Source organism: Nannospalax galili, unplaced genomic scaffold, assembly GCF_000622305.1.
Source record: "Nannospalax galili isolate Female #2095 unplaced genomic scaffold, S.galili_v1.0 scaffold182, whole genome shotgun sequence".
Taxonomy (NCBI): domain Eukaryota; kingdom Metazoa; phylum Chordata; class Mammalia; order Rodentia; family Spalacidae; genus Nannospalax; species Nannospalax galili.
Window position 1 is genome coordinate 3,326,772 of NW_008348662.1, and position 6,549 is coordinate 3,333,320.

Genomic DNA, 6,549 nt, shown 5'->3' on the forward strand with positions numbered 1-6,549 from the left:
CCTATTATCTATGTATTATCTTTTTATCACCTATTTTCTGTCAACCAAATATATTATCTATCTAGTCTATCTATCTATCTGTCTATCTATCTATCTATCTATCTCTCTATCTATCTAACCATCTGTCCATCATCCATCAACATGCCAATCTCTCAATCTATCTATCCATGTAGTAGCTATACAACATAATGAAGCACAAGGGTAACAGACAGAAGGGTTGAACAGTGAACTGTGTGACACACACCTCAGGGGCTTGTATCCTTGGACATTTTTTTAAAATTCGATCACAAAACACTAAAAAACTCTGCCAATCACATAAGGTATAGAGGAGAAACTATGAAGGACTTCTTGCCTAGAGCCCACCTTCTGTACTGTGAGGGACATGTGGGAAGGGGTGTGGATCAGTTACCTCAGTCTCAACAGAGAGGACTTTTGGTCACTTGAAGAGTTTCCTGTTTAGGTCTCTGCAGTTGACATCTGGTGACAGCCCAGGATTCTTGTGGGCAGTGAAAGAAGGGCTTTGGTAGCTGAACTGAAGAGAAACGCTATTGCTCTGGTCCAACTGGCACCACCTACAGTCTGCTTAACCCAAGAATGGCCAAGCACTTTCTGTGGCCAGAAGTCAGCCATAAAGGTAGAATCAGTGAGAACCCAGACTCGTCCTGCATAGCCCTAGAAGAGGCAGATGACAGGTAGACAGCACCTGAAAACTTACCCACCAAACCAAAGGACACATGCTGGAATAGTCAGGGTCCATCTGGGTCCCAAAGAGTGCACTGCAGACATTCCCAGCCTCTCTCACCAACACTTGGCAGCAGGGGAAGGTCAGGAGGAGGGAAATGAACCCCCATATTTCTTTGTGGCATGTCACCAAGCTGAAGACAGGAAATCCATGCCACTTGAAGTTGCATTGGCATTTGGGTACTGTCCAGGACTGGACATTTCAAGCATCAGGCTGCTGCTGTGGGGTGGGCTAGGGTGACAAGAAGACTTGTCATAACCCAGGGTGTCCTGGGAGGCCTGCTGCCAGCTCACCATCTTGTTTGGGATAGGGAGGGATGGGAGGGCAGGTAAGCAAGAACATGGGAAATGAGGATGGAGTCTGAGGCTAATCCCTGCCTCCTGCTGTTCACATCTGAGTGCGTGTGTGTGTGTGTGTGTGTGTGTGTGTGTGTGTGTGTGTGTGTGCACATGTGCAAATGAACCACATTCATGGCTACACTTTGATAGTGAGGCTACATCCAGTGTTTATTTCCAATTCTCAACACTTCCCTATTTCCACCATTTCTCACAAGGGATATGTATTCCTTCTATACTCAGAAAAACATTAGCAAATGTTATTTTAACAGAGGAAGTTGGTCTCCGGAAACTCCCTAATCCATGAAAGATATCATTTGCAGTCAGAATGAGCATCACCCATTGCATGCCCAGTGCTGCCAAAAGAACCAGCCACGTTCTGACATCTGTGCAGGAACTCCTGGGGAATCAACTCTGCTCCCAGGGGAGGAGGGAGGAAGTGAGAATTGGGTATTTTGTTGTTTCTCTTGTAAACATGCTTTGCAGTCATATCCTTTTCCCCTTCCCTTCTCCATTTAGTCACAGTGTTGGCAGCACAGGATGGCTTCCCCCCAGCTCCACTCCACTGGCCCATTCTCTAGGCAACTTGCCAACCAAACTTAACATTAGGACCATGGCATCTGGGGGAGTGGATCCAAGGGAAATAGCAAGGCAAAGAATTCAAAATAAATGTGGAGGTCACACACAAAAATCTCCCCCCACCCCTTGGACCACTGAGCAGTTGGAAAGAACTTTATAACAAAGCCTTTTTCAGTTGTTTGATTGAGGTTGAACACAGAGATGCCACATGGTAAACACAAACTTTATTGAGCTATATATACTCCGGACCCCTAGATCTTAAAAGCATGTTGAAGAAGAACTTTCTTCTAGAAGCAAACCAACTTTATAACAATATCTTTAGGAGCAAGGGGGGAAACGCTTGGGTTTTTGTTGTTGTTGTTTTCAGTCTTAGCAAAGAAAGAATCGTGTCCTGCTGAAGCCACCGTCTTTCCTCTGAGAAGCCTGGCAAGTGGAGAGATAAGAAAAGACTGTCGTGCCAGGCTACCCAGAGCTTTGATGACGTCTCCTAATATTCTGAATGGTGAAATGGTAAAAACGTGGGCTGGATGATAATAGCTGGGGAATTCCCAGCTGGTCGGTAAACCTTGTGAGTCACCTTGTAAGGCTCGGCGATAAAGAGATCTTTACTGTAGTTTTTGATCTGTATATTTATATGGAGTGTATTATGGTTTACCAAGTAGTCTTGGGAGACCTATTACTTAATTTGGAGTCCTGTGAAAAAGTATTTATTTTTTTTGATGATAAATTTAAAGTGAAACTAAGAGATATAGAACAAAAGGGATGGGGGGGGTTCAAAAAGAGAACAAAACAAAGGACAGAGAAGGAAGGAAGCAGTCCTGCCATCTGAGCAAACCAAGGCCCTGGGCTACACTCGTGAAGCCACTCTTAAGAGGAACGTCCACAAACTGAGGTCACAATGAAATGGGTAGACAGGAAGGGGATGTTTCCAGAGCTGAGGGTATTCATGGTGGGGAGGAGGCGTCAGTAGTTGCTTCATATATTTGAATAGCCTCCATGTTAAACGACTGTAACACATTTCAGAGGCACAGAATGGGCACCAGTGTCTGGAAGCTTCAGGATGAGGATGTGAGTTGAAAGAATGGATCTACACAACTCAGTGTTTGGGAAGATGCACCAGAATTCCTAGGACTGCTAACGAGAGGCAATGTGGAGCCACTTAGAGAACAGTTTGGTCCCGATGTTGATGACCATATATCCCATGATTCTCCCATTTTACCCCTTGATGTTCATGTCTGGGAGAAGATCCTCACTTGTACACCTGGACACAGGTACATGCGTGCTCACAAAGGCGAGATCAGGAAACAGTACAAATGCTTATCCATGGAAGGGTAGATGTGCAACATGAAATATCACACCAGAGTCAAGTGCATTATTTATATAATACTGAGTGAAAAAAGTTCCCAGATATAGCAGACAATGTGATATCTCTTTATCCAGTGAAATGACAGGAATTAAAAATGCCTTTTGCCTATATATAGATGCACTAAAATTCTTTTCATTTTTATTGTTTTGGTGTTAGGGATTGAACCCAGAGCCTTATATAGGCTAAGCACAGGCTCTACCACTGAGCTATATCCTCCAGCCCCTCAAAATATATTTTAAAGAAAAGGTCACACTATAGCCCAGATGGTCCTTGAGCTTCCTCCTGCCTCAGCCTCCCAAGTGCTGTGATTGTCTCTGAAATTCCTCATAAAGATTGGACAATGAAGAATTAGATGATTCTCCCCATTGGCAGAGGCCAGGAAAGAGGATGTGGGAACAGGCAGCATGGTTAAAACTTGAGTGATGAGTTTACAAAGGTTTGTCATATTATTAAAAAGAACTTGGGGCTGAAGAGATGGCTCAGCAGTTAAGAGCACTGGCTGCTCTTGCCGAGGACCCAGGTTCGATTCTCAGCACCCACATGGCAGCTAACAACTGTCCATAGCTCCAGTTCCAGGGATTCCAATGCCTTCTTCTGACCTCTGAGGCACTACACAACACAGATGCACTTATATACATGCAGGCAATAAAATACATAAAATAAAATATAAAATATTTTTAAAAGAACTTAGCTAATTGTGTGTGTGTGTATGTATGCATGTGTGTGTGTATGCAAACATGTGTGCATGCATCTGCTTTTGAAGCCAGTGGTCGACACCATCTTCCTCTATCAATTTATACCTTTTAAAAAAATTTTATTTTATGTAAATGAGAGTATTTTCTGCATGTAGGTTAAGTGCACCTGTGTCATGCAGTGCCTGAGAAGGTCAGAAGTGGGCATCAGATCCCTTGGAACTGGAATTATGGATGGTTATTAACTGCCATGTGGGTGCTGGGAATCGAACCTGGGTCCTCTGCAAAAGCAGCCAATGCTCTTAACCACTGAGCCATCTCTCCATCCCCTTAAGATTCATTTTTATTTTTATGTGTATGTGTATGCCCTTAGAGGTCAGAAGAGGGTGTCAGATCCCCTGGAGCTGGAGTTACAGGCAGTTGTGAGCAGTCTGATGTGGGTGCTAGGAACCAAACTCAGGTCCTCTGAGAGAGCAGCCTGCTCTCTTAACTGCAGAGCCATCCTTCCAGCCCCTATTTTATTTTTTGAGACAAGGTCTCTTACTGAACATAGAACTCATCAATTTGCTAGACTGGCTGGCCAGTGAGTCTCTAAGACACACTTCTTTCTGCCTCCTCAGCACTGGAGTTACAGATGTGTATCACTCTATCTAGCTTTTTGCTTGGGTGCTGAGGATCAGAACTCAAGTCCTGATGCTAGCTTAACAAATACTTTACCACTGAGCCATCTCCCCTGTCGACTAAGCTAGTTCCTTTATCTTTATTGAGTTCTTCAATTTTCTTGTCCAGATACGTTCTTTTTAACAACCAGTCCATGTATACATCCATGATCAAAGACCATACTAAACCAATTCAAATCTGTGTCCCCAAGACCCGTTTGAGAGGGAGAAGGGAAGTAAAAAAGGAAGAAACTGAAACCGAATGAGCAGCTTTGTGACCCTGTGAGCAAGCTCATCACCCTAGTCATTCAACCTCAAGCCAGTTGGCACCCACAGCAGTATGGGTGTGCCAGTTGTCAACAAGCCCCCGCCCTACTCCATGAGGAGGTGAGGAGATTTTCATCAGTCTGTGTTCTGCAAGCTGTGCCACACAAATCCTGGCATGGGCTGTTTGTCAGAGGATAAACCACCCTCCCCTTTACGGAAATGTGCTGTCCCTTGTTCAGCTTCAAGTCTCAACCCAGAGAGAACACACTATTTTCATCAAAAGAGGGGTAAGACAATGTGAGAGATAAACAATGCCTAGCTAGTTTTAAAAGCCAGAGGGAACCATATTAGTCTAACAACCTACTGACAAATTATACATACCAGATCAAGAAATATATGTCTAGGCAAGGTTTATCGGATAACAACTGGTCTCTGCCCAAGATTTATCTACATGACACACAGTAATTAAAAGTACCAGACTGGTGGATCTAACCTTCATGGATGTTTAACAGACATACTTTGAGGCCTATACTAATTTGGTCAGAGGGACATAAAGGACAGTTTTTGCTCCTTGCCCTCCTAGGTCTACTAGTTCCAGGGGACTATGAGCATCTCCCAAAATGTCCTGTAATTGTGGTGGGTCACCTGTCCTCTTGATCAAGAAGGCTGAGGAGACCCCACGAGATGGACATGAACCAGTGTCCAGTCTACAAAGAGGAGGGTCAACAGAGAGGAATCATTTCCTCCATGCTTCCAAGCAAAGCCAGCCATGGTCGTGCAGGACCTTTGACATAGGTGGAACTGGTTAAAGAAAGGAGCCAGGGGCTCCTCCCAAGCCCATGTGACCCCTGAGGAACAGATCCTCAAACGACCTTAAGAGTAAAAATAAATCCATATTTATAGCTAAAGGCTACATAACAAGCAACAATGCCAGACAGGGGATTCCTTCTTTTGAGCTGTTGGCCAGGGTGGCCAAAGGGACTCCCAGATAGTAACCCAGCATAGAACTGGGAAAATGAACAACAGATCCCAATCTTATCTAAAGGAATATTGACAACTGATTGCTGCTAGATGAGGAACAGCTCACCTTCCTAAAACAAAGACCTCTAGATAGGCTGACTAGATTCACCAGATGGACAAGTAGTGGGGAATGGCTGGGGGTGCCGACAACACAGCAGACAGCAGCAGGGATAACAGAGTACAAGGGATCTAGTGGGGGGAGGGAGGCTATGGGAGAGTGCCATCTGGGAAGTGGGTGTATAGTTGAATAAGATGGTTTGGGATGTTCTGTGTGATATATATACACACAGGAAAAAAAATCAACAAGTTAAAATATGTATTATATTTGAGGAGGAAGCATAAAAGTTTACATCATGCTAATTAGTAGAGGTGATAAACATTACCATTGAAATCTACCCAATGACTTTATAGACATACACAGGCGCCAAGGATCCAAGTGCAACCGATTATGACTAGTAATAATCAGATACATACAGATTAGAGATGCATGTGCCAACATCTCAGTGTTATGAGCAAAAACAATGAGTCTTTCTGTAAAAAACAATATATTTTAGAATGAGATGGAGATCTTTTTTGAGGGTTAAAAACTCATTCAATTTTATGTCTTATAGGGCTTATACTGAGTTCAATATTGTATAACTGTATTGATTCAACAGCAAACCTAGAAATTTTATAGCCACTTTTGAAGGAGCTGCATCTTTGCTCTAGAAACTGTTATTGGGCATGTCAAAGCTGTAATGATATGCTTCTTCTAAAAATAATAATAATATTAAAAAATGTAGGAAAGAGCATATCTTGAAATGGAGATCTTCTTTAAAGGGTAAAAACTCATTCAATTTTATATCTTACAGGGTTTATACTGAGTTCGATATTATATAACTATTAATTC

General features: G+C 43.1%; 1 protein-coding gene across 1 annotated transcript in view; it reads right to left on the reverse strand.

Moving 5' to 3' along the window:
- Positions 1 to 6,549, reverse strand: part of Rfx8 (RFX family member 8, lacking RFX DNA binding domain) — an 84,299-nt gene that overhangs the window by 73,388 nt on the left and 4,362 nt on the right. The gene's annotated exons all lie outside the window — the stretch shown is intronic.